This window comes from Girardinichthys multiradiatus, chromosome 12 (assembly GCF_021462225.1).
Source record: "Girardinichthys multiradiatus isolate DD_20200921_A chromosome 12, DD_fGirMul_XY1, whole genome shotgun sequence".
Classification (NCBI taxonomy): domain Eukaryota; kingdom Metazoa; phylum Chordata; class Actinopteri; order Cyprinodontiformes; family Goodeidae; genus Girardinichthys; species Girardinichthys multiradiatus.
In genome coordinates, this window is record NC_061805.1 from 8775620 (window position 1) to 8792113 (window position 16494).

At 38.3% G+C, this 16494-nt stretch overlaps 1 long non-coding RNA gene across 2 annotated transcripts; it reads right to left on the reverse strand.

Moving 5' to 3' along the window:
- Window positions 1-13032: 13032 nt before the first annotated feature.
- LOC124878444 lies at window positions 13033-15525 on the reverse strand. 2 transcript variants are annotated; one of them, XR_007040775.1, is made up of 5 exons: window positions 15018-15525; window positions 14448-14539; window positions 13586-13702; window positions 13346-13422; window positions 13033-13243 (listed from the first exon to the last, which is right to left on the reverse strand). It is a non-coding gene; the product is annotated as an uncharacterized LOC124878444 (long non-coding RNA). The 2 variants fall into 2 exon arrangements; XR_007040774.1 differs by having other exon boundaries at window positions 13586-14539.
- Window positions 15526-16494: the final 969 nt, after the last annotated feature.

A 16494-nucleotide genomic window follows, 5' to 3' on the forward strand; every position in this document is an offset into this window, starting at 1 on the left:
GGTTGGCGGGAAGCTAACCCTTTGTTCACTGTGGATACCTTCTTCAAACTTCATCGTCTTTTGGACAACATTCCTCACCACAGTTCAGAGGTTAGGTTTGGGCAGATTAGCAGTTAGGATGAAATGATCTAAGCGTTTTTCATTTTATGAAGTTTTGTTTGTGTGAAACTCGGCTACCTTAGTGCTAGCAGGCTATCTGCAGCACACGTGTCCTGTTTTGTGTACTTTGTATGTGTTTAAAGTTAAGACACACTTTATTTAAAGGGTGATTTTAAACAGAACATTGATCATAACGCGCTGTCAGCGCTTATGCATTTTAACCCTTTTATTAACCCTGGTATTTTAAAGGTATGTGTTGATTCTGGTGCTAAGCTATTAGCTTCTTTGTTAGCTCAACTGCTAACCGGTAAGAACATGTGCTTGCTACTAAAGAGTATTTAACAGAAAGGTTGTTAGTTTTCAAGCTAGTGAATAATAGTCCCCCATTTCTCCAGAAAGATTTGGCTCTTTCCAAAATACTCTCTTAATAATATTTCTTCAAATATTATTTCAATAAATAAAGGCAGCTAATTAGACACCGTTGAGAAATGGTCATCCAGAAGGTTGGTTTTATTCAGCAGATCATTATTTAAAACATTATTTTATTAAAATAATATTTTATCTGATCTTGCATTGTGATTGGTTGTCTAAATGTTTGCTGATTATTGCCTAAGTTGGTTCCAAGACTAACTTAACTTCACTTCCAGATTCGTCAAGATAATCCTTGGTTCTCAGACATAAACATTGCATGGTAATGTTGCATCACTCTTTTGGTCATAATTTCCAATCATCTTTAGTCAACTTCTTTATATTGTACATAGCCTATTAGTCTTCCCTATTCTTTAATTCTGCTTGGTAGTTTAGTTGGATTGTTTTAGCATAGTAAAGAGTTTGTTGATTGAAATATGCTTGACTTTGAGTTGACTTATTTTTGTTAATAAATTCTTATATTTTAAGAAATTGTGTGAATTCATTCGATATATGTGCAGAATTTATGCTCTTCAATAATGTCAGAGCTCGTCTCACACCTTTCTATTTTGTCCTAATACCATCGCCTTACTGGGCTGGTATTCACAGGACAACCCTTAACAGACCGAAATATTATTTGATAAAATATTAAAATATTAATATTAAATATTAAATACAATTCTCAGATTCATAATTCTAACACTAAGCTTGTGGCCAGAGCGGAACTTTGGTACTCTGAAAACTCCGTAAATGTAGGCACACTCATGATGAACTGATTGCACAGATGAAGTTCTGAGGTCTACTTTCTCGCTTAAAAACATTTTAAAACTACTTTTTGTGACAATTAATTTTATAAACATTTTTCTACTCTCACCTTTTCCATTTCGCGCTGCTGGTGGTGCAATGCATTTTGGCATATCTTGCTGCACAGAACCTCACCCTTTTAACAATCCTAGGGTAATCTGAAAAGTCCTACCCAAGACCCTTTTATCCATTAAAGAATGAACTCAGGAAAAGTTAAATTACTTAGGTAAAATTGTGCCGAAACACACAGTGGGCTTTCAAAAGTCCTGGTAATGATAATATTCCTGCAATGGAAAAGGGACTAATAATTTAGGGTATATCTGTAACAGTTTTGCACATCCTGAGGGTGGAAAATGTGCTCAATAAATCCAAAGTAGTTCCAATAGATTAAATGAGTCCATTTTAACACATAATCTTAACATCTCCATTTTAGCTGTGGTTGAACGTTTAGGGTTCTGCTGGAAGGTGATCAAAGTCTTTTGCAAAGATCTTAAGAGGTTTTCTTCCAGGATTTTCCTGGTTGGTTCATCTTCCTATCAACTCTGACCAGCTTCACTGCCCCTGATAAAAAGGACATCCCCACTGCATGATGCTGCCACCACTGTGTTTCATCATGGAAATGGTATGTTCTAGTTGATGTGAAGAATTATTTTTTTTTCTATACATATTGTGTAGCATAGTGGCTATAAAGTTCACTTTACATATCATCTGATCAAAGCACCTTCTTAATATGTTTGCTGTGTCACCTGCATAATTTGAGGTAAACTGCAAATACCCTTGGGATTTCTTTCAACAATGTATTTGCTAATTAGGTGACCTCTAAAGCCAATTGATATCACTGTACTTTATTTAGGGGTATCCGAGTAAACGAGGCTGAACAACTGGAAAACTATGTATCACTTTCCTTGAATTTAATAATTAGGCACTATTTTGTGTTGGTCTATCACAAAAGAATTACTGCATACATGTGCAGTCAGGTCAAGCTACAGTAAATATTTTTCGTTTTAGATATATTATGATTAGGCTTTTTCAACAAAGGATTAAACATAGTGTGAGCAAAATAGCTGTTAATCTCCATTTACTCATCTTTTAGTATGCCACATCTAAAACAACAAGTCATTTCAATGCTTTAATTCTTTAGAATCTGCAGCGGTTGTATGTTGCACCTGTGCACACAGTTGCTTTATGCATAATATCTTTGGACTTAAATGTGTTTTCTTTACTATTGCTCATCAAAGGCAGATTTAGTGAGTACACATTCTTCTGTTCGACAGTACTCAGCTTCATAATCTTAGGCACTGCAGACTCAGCAGCACATTATAGTCTCATTAAAGGAGAAGAAAAAATGACAAACTCCTTCAGTTTTTTTTCTGAAGACATTTGGACAACAGCAGGAGGAACTTCTGACATAAGTTAGATCAACTACTATATATGTGTATATATATATATATATATATATATATATATATATATATATATATATATATATATTTATAGATAGAGACAGAGAGACCTGGAGATCTAGGAAAAGTTGTCTTGGTGTTTGTTTGGCAATGGGTATGCTCATGTTCACATTGTTGGAGCTTTAAATTCTAACTTAATGTGCATGGTCGAGTACTAGACTATAATTGTCTGTGATTCATCTGACAAACCCTTCTGCTCACACTTCCAGTTTACTCGAACATTTTGACAAAATGTTATATTGTTCTGAACGCCTGCTTAAGCAGGATAACAAACAATTACAAACGTATTCCCTCCTGTGTGACACAGTTTAGCTTCCTCAAAGCACTGAAGGTGGTGACTGACTGATACATCTTCCCTCAGGGCCTATGCAGCAACATGAAGCTATACAGCGCCTATCCTGGCTGCTGCTGGTGACACAATTCTTGTTACTTGATACCTTCAAATCTTTTGACAAACACCTAATAACTGAAGCTATTTACGGGTTAAATTAAGTTCACAATTAGTCATGGCAGATAAAAAAGGAAGTAATCATTTAATTTGATCAACAAATTTCTTCTGACTGAAAAAAATTATAATGTTTTAGAGTGGTCCAGCCAGAGTTCTGACATGAATTTTAAAGAGAATCACTGAAGCGACCTAAAAATTAGGGTAATGGCAAGAATGCTTTTCAGCCTAAATAAATCGTTCAAGTATCAGTAAAAGCTGCTCAGCCATTAGAAGAATTGTTTGATTGCTGTAATGCAGATTAAAATGTTTCCATTCATTATTTTTACTTATTATATGGTGTTCGATTCAGGAGTGAACAGCTGTTGCAAGCTAAAAGAGCAGTTCTATTTCCCTTTTATGGCACAAAGTTGTTATGTTCTTTAGTGCCAGTTAGGTATGGCAAAAAAGGGGGACCAGATAAAAAAATTCCAAACATTCTGGCACTTCTAAATTTTGTAAAATTGTACTATTGTACACTTCAGTTTAGCCAAATTAGTGGCAAAAAATGTTTAATTAAAGGTTTTATCTTGATTAAAGATTTAATACTAATGTACTGTGTTTCTTGTCTTCTGGCCATATTAAAATAAAACATTTATACAATAAAATGCCACAGAGCATACTGCAAAAACTATGTAATGATGCAAATAACATGTTAATAATGAATGATGTAATGGTAAATGGCCTGCACTTGTATTGTGCTTTATCAAGTCCTGAGGACCCCAAAGCACTTTACACTACAATAAGTCATCCACTCATTTATACACACATTCACACACTGACAGCGGTAAGCTACATTCTAGCTACAGCACACAGGGGTAGACTGACAGAGGTGAGGCTGCCATGCAATCGGGCCTACCGGGCCCTCTGACCACCGTCAGCAGGCAAGGCAGGTGAAGAAACTTGCCCAAGGACAAAGCGAATGAGACAGACCAAGCAGGGGTTTATAGAGGCAATCCAGCGGTTACAAGACGAACCCCTACCACCAGAGCCACCGTCCCCCCAAATTAGTAATTAACCAACAAGACTTTGGTTATAAGAAAATGATAAATGAGCGTGAACGAGTCAATGAGGAATGAATTTAATTTAATAGTTTTTAATCTGTTCTGTATTCTGCTGAAAGCCAAAAATGCATATAAATCATAGACTAACAAAATAAATATTCTGAATATTGGGATAAACTTGCTATCAAAACAACATGAATATAAAAAAATGTATGGAACAAGTTGGTTTAGATTTTGCACATGAAGTCATTATCGACTTATAGACTGACAGCACCTATAAATGGAAAAAGGTAAATTTTAAGACCTTGATTTATTCGTCAGTGTTTTCATGTCTCTGTGTCTCCTAAGCCTAAGGTGTGTTGCGGCATGCCCGTGTTGGCCATCTGCCAAAGCTGTCATCAAACAAAGAATTGATGCACTCCCCTCTGGGCTTTTCCTGCCCATCGTTGACTTTGACTAGAATGAAAGCCTCTCTGCCAGGAAAGATTATATGTCTTCTTTAAAACCTTCCTGTGACTCTGCCAACTGCAACAAAAATACCAGGCTGCGAATCGGGAGAGATGGGGGAGGAAAGGGGAGGGGTTCAGTCATAAAAAAATGCTTTGTACACCCCCCTTAAAATGGCAGTGTAGATGGAGAATGTTACTTTATAGGGGTGACAAATTGCAGATATCTGTTGTGGCTTCGGGTGAGCATTTAAAGGCAGATTGCCAGTTTGCCCGGCTTTGACTGACTGCTGCACCTGACCGTGCACAATCCATGAGATCAACTGCCATCACCAGCAGACAATGCACTCTACCAATGAAGAGCTGTGCAAGCTCAGAGACTCCACCCACTTGGCAATCTCATCCAGTGATGTCTGTAGAAAATATCTACAACCCTCCATTTTCTTCTCTCCTGTGAGCTTTTTAAATGAGATGATGAATGATGTGGTATCTCCCAGCAGCATGGCCACACACACCAGTGGGATTTATGCATCCATATGACCCATGCCGCAGCCAGAAATCTAGATCATTTTTGCACTGTTGTTTTGTTTTCCTTTCCGTGTCTGTTTCAAGAAAGCAACAGGGGATCCATTTGTGAAAAATATTTGTTTTAGTTGTACTGTGGAAACTTTGCAGCTGTTAAAACCTGAATGTGAATGATAAAGTGTTCAGATTTTGTCGCTTTTGTCAGGAAAAATGATTTTGTTGGAATTACATTGAAGACTAAATAACAAATTTTAAACAGCTTGTGAGCAAATATTACATTTGTCTTTTTTGCAGCTTATGAGAAAAACAGACCATACAACATGTTGGATCAGATGCTCATCATCAGTTTTAGTTCATGTTTTTAGCCATTACATTTTACACCATTTAAAAGAAATTGTTAAAGGCACAGTTACATTTAAAAGAAATTGTTAAAGGCACAGTTACACACTGAATCCCTTCAGGAAGTTTTGAAATTTATGAATCGTTATGTAGGTTGTAAGCATTTATCTACCTGCACTTAATAACTCTCTTGGTGAATTCATTCAATAGAAATCTAGATTAGTTGATCACCTGAAGCAGAAGCTAACAGTTGGTATGAGGTGGTCTAAAAACAAAGCCGACTTCTAGCATCTTAAAACAGCTTCAGTGTTAAAATTTCAGTTTAGTTTATGAGAGCACTATTTTGTGAATCTTTAAACCACCTTTACGTGTGCTTGGGTGCTTCTCAGCTGAAGTCATTTCTGGTTTATGAAAATCCTGATTAGTGTTAGCTGTGTTAGCATGCTAACACTTTACTCAGAGTTGTGAAAAGATTACATCTACTAAACATCAACAATAAATTGATGTATTGTCAAGACGAACATACAAACATTAACATTAATAATTTATATTTTAATTAGTCAGGAAAATATCTCAGACTTGTGAAAGAGAACAGCAGCAGCCTTAAAATAATCTCCATATTGATGTCGGAGTCATACATTTTGGTCACACAGTTGAACATGCGCAGCTCAATAGACATCGCAGCTCTGACGTCACCGGGATTATAAATCCGCCGAAAAAAAAAAAAAAAGCTTCGTTGCCATTTCCAGCGGGTCTCACGGGACGACGCAACGGAGGCGCATATCTGGAGAGACAAAAGCTCGCAGGCGAACTTGTTCTCCACAAGGCCATTCCCGGAAGAGTTTGAAAGCTGGAAATCTGTCTGATACAAGAAGGTCAGAAGATTCATATACCGATCGAAGACTACGCCGACACCCGGCACAGGTCAAAACCCACAGAGGTTTTATTTCCAAGGAGATGAGTTTCCTCCTTGTTGATTCAGTCGACTAAACGGTTCTTCATATTTTCCCCTCCTGGACGGATGAGAAGTTTACTGTTTTTTTTTCTTGAACTGATCACAGACCCGTGATCCCCCTCCCTCATTTTTCTTCAGACCTGATCCATCCTCAACTGGTGGAGAGAAGAAATTAACGTCAAAGTAATCTTGTTCTTTTTATATTAAACAGGATAGGTGCATTAAGAGGTCTGGGCCTCACCGTTTTATCAGCTGATCGCTGCAATCAACACATTGGCACACCAGGAGGACTTCTCTTTCCTTTTAACCCAAATTGCACATTTTGCCCATAAAACTGCTGGTTTGATCTTCATAGACACTAAATACTAAATATATATATATATATATATATATATTTTTATATTTCAGTTGCTGATCTTGCTGCATATGTTGACCTTTTCAAAAATGTATTTTACATGGGTCTAAGTGTGAAGAACAAAAATGTATTTCATTAAACCTAATGTTGTGTAAAGTCTATGAATTTTTTTGTTGATGATTCACCCTGTTTTATGTATTGCGTGTACTAGGATGAAGGGTGTAAACATGTATATATATATATATATATATATATATATATATATATATATATATATATATACACCTTGACATACTGCCATGACTTTTGCTAAGTCATGGCAGATAAGCAATATTTTCTGTGACCTTCCTGTCTCTTTTTTATGTATATGATGGAGTGGAATGACCATCTGGGAATGAAAGTTCAATGCTCTGTACACAATGTATGAGTACTCCTTAGTGGTCAAATAAGTATTATCTAAAATAATCCAAATGGGTCAGGGGCCCCTGACATGTCAACAACTGCGAGCATTCGAAATGCAGAGGTGAGTGCATATTTATCAGTCAAGATGCTCACTGCATAGTGTAGCTTGAGATCAAATTATATCATTTTTGGGTTACTACTGCGAGAATTAAATAGCATTTGTGGTGCATTTGTGCAGTAAATGAGATGTCTCATTTTTGCAGTAATTTTTCAACATGTCTTCAACATGTTCTGATGCAGACTGATGTAGTTGGACATCAGGTTTGAAATGCTGCATTGTTTGATTGTTTGTACAACTTAGAAATGCAAGATAGATGCACGGTAGTATGACAAGGTGTATATATATATATATATATATATATATATATATACATGTTTGTGTACTGATAATTTTTCGTACGGCTCTTTCAGTTCGGCTTCCATGTTTACCGAATGAGTGCAGCACTTTTTTTAAACCTGAACACACACAGAACCTTAATTTGTAGTGCTGAATTTCTTTTCACGATGTCATAAAGGACTCCTTGTTATAACTAAAATGTAATAACTGTGAAGATTAAGGTTTTTTATTCAGTTACTGTGATGGGTGAGAAAGAAAGGTGGGCTGGACCAAACCTCTACGTCTGTGTTTTTCAACAGCAATAAGAAATGTTAGGTCGGTCTTATACAAAAATTCATAAACATTTCTTTTTTTATTTATTGTTGTAAAATCCATCTATCCACCTATTGTCTATACCAGCTTATCCTTTAATTATTGACAAAGTTAAACCCAACCTCCAGTCAGTTCAGTACAGGCTAATTTTTGAAATGGTACAATATATTAATAAATGTTCAGTGTTTTAGAAAGTAAAAAGTATATACTTTCTTTTTTCTGGTTGAAAAAGTACCAAAAACGTATCAAACCAGGACTTTTTTGTCCCGTAATGTCCCTACTGTCTTTGCTTTTCTCTGTAGTAGACAGGTGACCTGTCCATGCTGTACCTTGTCCTGTCCCCATTTTGTCCTGCTAAGGGTTGAAAGAGGAAAGTTAGGCAGACCCAGCAGTTATTGAGCAAAAGATGGGGTACACAGGGGACAGGGGGCCTGCTTCTCAATACTGAATGGGAGTAAGCTGTTGAATGAATAAAAAAAAAGTCGAGTCTAACATACAGTACATTCAAACTGGATAGGCTGCTTTTATCACTATGACTTAAAGAATTCTTTAAACAAATCACGGTCAACTGGTAAAACTAATAGAATCTTGGGTTTTGCATGATTTCTCTGAAGTTGATTCCATTTGTTTTTTCAAACCACAATAATAATTTGTTCATTTTAACAGCTTTCTGCTATATTTATACAATGTTAATTATTAAGTTGGGGAACAGAAGCTCCTGCTTACATGCTGCTACTTTCATAGCCAGATGTTTGATTTGTGACCTCACTACCCTTACACTGCTAGCCATACATCATATACACCAACAAACACATCATTTTCCTTTTTTGAGGACATACACACACTGCAGTACCAGTGAGATTGTAGTGTGACTGAGTGATGTTCTAATGAAATAAATCACGCATGCTAAGTCTGGCTTACACGTTAATTGTCTGTGGGACTCTCCTCCATCCATCCATCCTGACTAGACCACCCACAGTGAGGAAAGTGTGCCATTCCAGTAAAGTGTGTCATCTCTTTGGCTGTCATAAGATAAATGTGGCAATGACTTATTTAAAGTAAAGGATTTTAGATGTTTATTCTCATGAATTCTAAAATATATAACTTCACATTACAGCAAGATTCATTGCATCTTAATGTTAAGATATATTTAGACTAGACCCCTTGCCTACTATGTTCTAACCCTGCTGGTTTCTGAGGCATAGGGAGGATTTAGGGCTAACGCATGATTGGAAGTAGCTGGTGCTTGATGTTGAAAAGTCTGTTGTTAAGGGTAAGCAGCTTTCTTTCTCCTCTGACAGAATTCTCTTTGGCTAAGCGCCCCCCCCCGCCAAAACTTGCTGAGAAGGTCCAGAGTTAAACCAACAAATGGGCTGGATGATGAAAGGGGTGAGCAGCAGGGGGGATCATGCCATGAACCCAGGGTCGGCTTTAATTCCTGATTACTCTATCCTCTGTTTCCCTGTCATTGGCACATAGTACACACCAAAAGTGAGCATAACTTTGGTGATTCCGGAACAACTGATGCACACAGTCCTCGTGCTAATAACCTGTGACCTGATACAGACTTTGAGCCGAAGAGAAAAGTGGGACATACAGCAAATTAGATAACTAAAAAAATATTTTGGGTAACCAGGGCTGCAAACATTTTTAGAAATCCAAAGTGAACCCATCAGCCTTGTACATGGCTGGCTTGTTTTTCAAGTTTTTCATTTGCTGCGTTTGTCAGAAGACAAGACGGAAGTCATCTCCAGTCAGCTTCAGCTACCCAGAACTTGACTCAACTGTGAAAATATGGGTGGGGTGGGGCAATGGGAGGTATTTTATCTTGCAAGTATCTTATGCTCATACAGTGTGTCTCCATGGATGTATGAGGTGTGTAAGGGGAATCTGTGGGGGTTGTTCTTTGAACCAAAGATTGATTTAAAAGGACTGGTCGAATCAAGATGCAAGCGACTATTGTCTGTCATTCTGCTGAAATGTTTGAAACAGTGGGGGTTGAATAAAAGATGTAAAAATGTAAAGTGACCACCCATTTTGCTGCAGGCAACAAAATGAGTTGTGAGTAAAAATGATCTTGGCTTTTGACATTTCTCTGCAGCAGGCTGGACAACTTCCTGAAGATAAGATAAAGCATTCCTGCAAACCTCCAAAAATGAAATAAATCATCTAACAACAGTTATTAGCTGCACATTCATATTCTGAGCTCACATTTGCACATTTGTTCATGCCTAACGATTCCAATAAAAGCAACAGAAACAAACACAGCTACGCACCAAGACATATTATTTGTTTTCCTTCAAGCGGACTACATTTTGCTCTGCTCCACAGGATGTGAGGCGTGACAGAAAACACATATTATTTTATTTCCCTGATCAAAGGTCCTTTTTTTCCTCAGTCTTGTTTTTTTGCACATGGAGCTCATCAAGGAAGAACGACTTGTTAATACTGGGACTGCTCAGCTGGAAAGATGTTTTCGAATGCTGGGCCACTGAAAAGACAGAATGTAATAAAACACCAGCCAGAGCTGCTTCTATGAGCTCCAGAGCTTTCCCCCATCACAAAGGAGTCAATCCCTAAAAAGGTTTTGCATGTCGAGCGGAGCACAGCAAAGCTCCTTAGAACAGGTCTGCATCACTTTTGCTCAGATAAGGATCAGGAGGTGTGATAGTACTGTGAGATTTTCCACGTTAGTATGTAGACGACCTGATGGCCCTCGAGTGCATGTGAGCATACACCAAAATGCCTCATTTTGCCCTGAGACATGTTTTAACTCCAGAAACTCAGAGTCTGCACCGGGGTGGCTTACTTCTAATCTTTCAGTGTGCTTATATATGTAAAGGCAAAATAAGATGTGTTGCCCTTGGAACATGTTGACTATGGTTGCTTTTGTAGCTGCCTTCTTTAAATTTTTCTGGTAGCCATAAAAAAATTAACAGAACATGCAGAATTAAAATATGTTACAAGGATGGTCAGTGCATCACAGTATAAAACACTAAGCAAGTGTGCAACTACACCTGCTGTAAACCAACACAGTACTGTATTACAGCTTTAGTTCAGTTTTTAGATGTTGTGGGTAAATAGGGATAGTTTGAACTCTTCATAACTGTACAGTGCCTTACAAAAGTATTCAACTCCTTGGCTTTTTACATATTTTTTTACATTCTACATGTTTTTTACTCTTGTCAAGTGTCACAAGGTCTGTCAATATGAACACACCTTTTCTGAAAGACCCCAGAGGCTGCAAAACCTCTAAGCAAGAAGCATCACACCATGAAAACCAAGGAGCTCTCCAAACAAGTCAGGGACAAAGTTGCTGAGAAGTACAATTCAGGGTGGGGTTATAAAAAATATCAAAATCTTTTATGTTTCCCTGGAGCACCATCAAATCCATCATCTTTAAACGGAAAGCACAAGGTACCACAACAAATCTGCCAAGAGAGGGTTACCCACCAAAACTCACAAACCAGGGAAGGACGGCATTAATAAGAGAGGCAGCACAGGGACCAAAGATGCATGGTGAACATGGTGGTGGCAACATAATGCTGAGGGGATATTTTTCAGTCAAGGGAAAAATAGATGATACTAAATATAGAGATATTATATTCTTGAGCAAAACCTGTCAGTCTGCCTGTGACTTGAGACTGGGACTGAGGTTTACCTTCCAGCAGGACAATGACCTAAAGCATACTGCTAAAGCAGTCCTTGAGTGGTTTAGGGGAAACATTTGAATGTGTTGGAATGACCTAGTCAAAGTCCAGACCTTCATCTAAATTAGAAACAGTGGTTAGAAAACCATCTAACATGAAGGAGCTGGAGCGGTTTTGCCTTGAGGAATGGGCAAAATCCCAGTGGCAAAAAGTGGCAAGCCCCTAGAGATTTATCCAAAGTAACGTGCAGCTATAATTGCCAAAAACATGGCTCTACAAAGTACTGACTTTAAGGGGGTGAACAGTTATGAACTCTGAAGTTCTTCTGTTATTTTTTCCCATTCATTGTTTGCTTCACAATTAAAAAAATAATACATCTTCAAAGTTGTAGGCATGTTCTGTAAATGAAATGGTGCAATCTCAAACAATCCCATTTTATTTACAGGTTCTGAGGCAACAAAACAGGAAAATGTTAAGGGGTGTTGAATACTTTTGCAAGTCACTGTATGTTGGACGTTATTTATAAAGAATTGTATGAGAAGAGTTGAGCACAACCATTTACATTGAGACGCACATCGAAAGCCTCAGAGAGATCCTCAGCGTCATTGCTGTTGTATTTTTCAGACTTCCCTCTACTTCAGATATCCATTATACCAGTGCCATAGAAAGAGAGAGTTATGACACTCTTTGAACTCGCCGATAGGCGGTCACGTGCTTCATGTAGCTCTCAATAGTTCCAAACATCTCAGCGGTGTCAGTCAGGTTGAAAGGCTTCAGGTGCGACATAACGCAAAAAGTGACTTTTTTCACTCTTTCCTGTGACTTTTGGTAATTAAATAATAACGAACTGATTACTGGCTACTAAGTCATAATTTGAAAAGCCTGACAGAAGTAACAATACCTATTATAAATGCTCTTTCTGATCTCCTCTGCATGCTAGCACATGCTAGCATGGGATGCTATAACTGTATTCTGTGCCAGCAGTTAAGAGCTCTGATCAAACTTACCTTCAGATCTACATCCTATACTACGTGGAAAGATCTATTGCCTATGTATTTAAAAATAAATATCCAAATATTACAGATGGAAAATGAGCAGAATTAAAATTGTATTTAAAAATTTAATAATTTTTAAATGATTGAGGAAAATATGTAGCTGTATGAATATATGACTGAAGACCTGGGATGAATTCTTACTTTTTGTAGAAGGCATACTTATTCTTTTTTTTGCTGCCATGTGAACTGAGTACTTGTATCTATAACAGAGTTGATTGTGACTGTAGTCTGACAACTGTTGTAAAATTGTAATTCATTGACTAAAATGTTCATTTAATTGAAAATGTAGTTAAAATCGTATTAGATGACAAAACAACTGAATTGTGCAAAAATAAATGATCAAACAATTTATTGTAAGATATGTAAAATGCAAAACTAGCTTTAATAAATAAGTACTTGCACTACCATTTATACAGTTTATTAATTACATCTGCACCAATAAACTGTATCTGATCAAATCTGGACAAGGTAGAAATGTGCCCAAGTCCGAATGAGTGTTCATCCTCCTTGGCAGCAGCTCCTTTTGAAGTCAGTCACCACATCTGCTGGCCTCCCAGAAAACAATACAGAAACAGTTTAGAGGACTCAGAATCAATCAATATCATAGCTAGAAGGCAAAAAAAGTAAATGTAGGTCCAGCAGGTTACCATGGTTGTGTGTGCTGCATTTGGATGCATCAATCGGTCAGAGAAAGGAATCCGTATGTATGGCTTCCCAAAAGATCCTGAAAGAAGGAAAAAATGGTTGGTTCAAGTCAGTAGAAGCAACCTCACCATCACCAGAGGTCACAACAACAGGAAACTATGTGCTGTAAGTTCAATCTGCACTGGAAAATGCACAAGTGCCTAATGAAATGTGCAAGAAAATAAATAAATAAATCACTTTACAGGCACACTTTGAAAAAGGACAGTTTGTGAGGGCACAGTCAGGCCAAGTGAGACTGAGGGCTGATGCCGTTCCAACCCTTTTTCTTCATCGCCCAGAACCAAAGAGGAGTAATGAACCTGCAATGAGAAGTCCAGCAGAAATTCCACTGCATGTTGATCCACTGACTAGTGATCACACATATAGTTCTAAAGTAAACTTTGGTACGAACCGTGTTAAATAATACGTTTGAAATTTATTACATAATCTTCATGCCAATAGTGCCATTATAATTTCAGAGATGAAGGAAGGAAGAAACAGAAATGAGGCAAGTGAGATGAGGGAAAGTGAAGGGGAAAAAGAAGATGAAATTGTAGCCTCAAAGGACAGGGACATGCCAGAAACTGATGAGCCAGGGTCAACAGGGCAAGAAGTATGCATCAACAGGGAATACAATCAGGAAACCAAGGTGAAAAAGCTGAGGGAGGAACTAGAAAACCAAAAAATTCACATAAGAACAATAGAAGGAGAACTTCACAGACAGAAGAAAATTAATGCAGTCCTACGAAAGAAAGATTTAACAATGGAAAAGAAATTTGGCAGCATTTTCACAAAAGATCAAATGAAAGCTATTGGCATGAAGAGTAAGAGAGGCATTAGATGGAGCAAAAACACATTAAAAAAAGCCATACAACTTCGCTTTTCTGTGGGCTCAACAGGCTACAGGCTTCTTCAGGACATGAGTGTCCCTCTCCCTGACATCAGAACCCAGGAAAGAAGATTGCAACACATTAAGCTAGAACCAGGTGTGCTAGGAGACGTTTTCAACATGCTCCAACTAAAGGTTGACAGTTTAACAGAGATAGAAAGAGAATGTATACTTACTCTAGATGAAATGGCAATCACCCCTAGTGTGGAGCTGCACCTAGGAACAGGGAAGCTGTTTGGGAATGTGATGCTGCCTGGTCACACAGGAGCTGCAACACATGCATGTGTTTTTAGGTTGGCCTTACAAGTGTCCCTTAATCACTGGTGAACTTGATTACGACTAAACACGTTTTACAAGCAGCGTACTGCATGTTAACACTGCTACATTCAACTCTCCTGAAGTTCGGTAATATTTGCGACTTTCCTGTCAGCTCTATAAGTTTAATAGATAAATCCTTATTTCTGACTTTACGTTGCAAATCCAATTTTACCACGTCCAGTTCTCCACCTGCGTTTGCTCCCTCCATTCTGAACGCAGGTGGAAAGCATTGATCAGGCTTGTGGGTCGTGTAGTTCGTTTGACTCGCATTATAGTATAGGCTTCTTGGAAAAAAACTACACCATGGAGAGTTTTTTTTCCCAAAGACAATTGATCCTAGTCTATTTTCCCTCCTATTGGTTAGCTCCCGCTCCCGTCTGCTCCCGTTCATGTTTTATCCTGTACCGTCCCAATCACGTCATATTTACCGATCCTGTCTCCCATCCTGCCGGATTCCCATGGGAATCCCGTGACTCGTGGAATTCCCGAAAAAATTTCAGCCTCTACCAGAAAGTTGAAAAACTTTTCAGAACAAGGTCCAGCAAATCTGTCATGGAGCTCCCAAATGCCATGGATACTCTAGAGAGAGAAGCAAATCTATTAGAAAGCATGCTTCCTTCATGTCACGATGTGCAAAGAAAAATAACCACCAGATTCATCAGACTGAGACTAAGAATAGCAGCAAAACATATCTTTAATGAAAGAAAAACATTCTGGCCAATGCTGGACATCTTGGATGTAAAAGCCAGGCGAATAACACGAAGAAAAAACAATGTCAAACCTCATCTTGCACCCCAACAAACAAGCCCTAAGCAAACACCTTGACTGTTACCACGGACCTTTGATTGTTTAAAAGTATTTTTTGTTACTGTTCTACTGTGTATTGATGCTAATACAGGTCCTTCTCAAAAAATTAGCATATTGTGATAAAGTTTATTATTTTCTATAATGTAATGATGAAAATTTAACATTCATATATTTTAGATTCATTGCATACTAACTGAAATATTTCAGGTCCTTTATTGTCTTAATACGGATGATTTTGGCATACAGCTCATGAAAACCCCAAATTCCTATCTCACAAAATTAGCATATTTCATCCGACCAATAAAAGAAAAGTGTTTTTAATACAAAAAACGTCAACCTTCAAATAATCATGTACAGTTATGCACTCAATACTTGGTCGGGAATCCTTTTGCAGAAATGACTGCTTCAATGCGGCGTGGCATGGAGGCAATCAGCCTGTGGCACTGCTGAGGTCTTATGGAGGCCCAGGATGCTTCGATAGCGGCCTTTAGCTCATCCACAGTGTTGGGTCTTGAGTCTCTCAACGTTCTCTTCACAATATCCCACAGATTCTCTATGGGGTTCAGGTCAGGAGAGTTGGCAGGCCAATTGAGCACAGTGATACCATGGTCAGTAAACCATTTACCAGTGGTTTTGGCACTGTGAGCAGGTGCCAGGTCGTGCTGAAAAATGAAATCTTCATCTCCATAAAGCTTTTCAGCAGATGGAAGCATGAAGTGCTCCAAAATCTCCTGATAGCTAGCTGCATTGACCCTGCCCTTGATAAAACACAGTGGACCAACACCAGCAGCTGACACGGCACCCCAGACCATCACTGACTGTGGGTACTTGACACTGGACTTCTGGCATTTTGGCATTTCTTTCTCCCCAGTCTTCCTCCAGACTCTGGCACCTTGATTTCCGAATGACATGCAGAATTTGCTTTCATCCGAAAAAAGTACTTTGGACCACTGAGCAACAGTCCAGTGCTGCTTCTCTGTAGCCCAGGTCTGGGGAATGCGGCACCTGTAGCCCATTTCCTGCACAGGCGTGTGCACGGTGGCTCTGGATGTTTCTACTCCAGACTCAGTCCACTGCTTCCGCAGGTCCCCCAAGGTC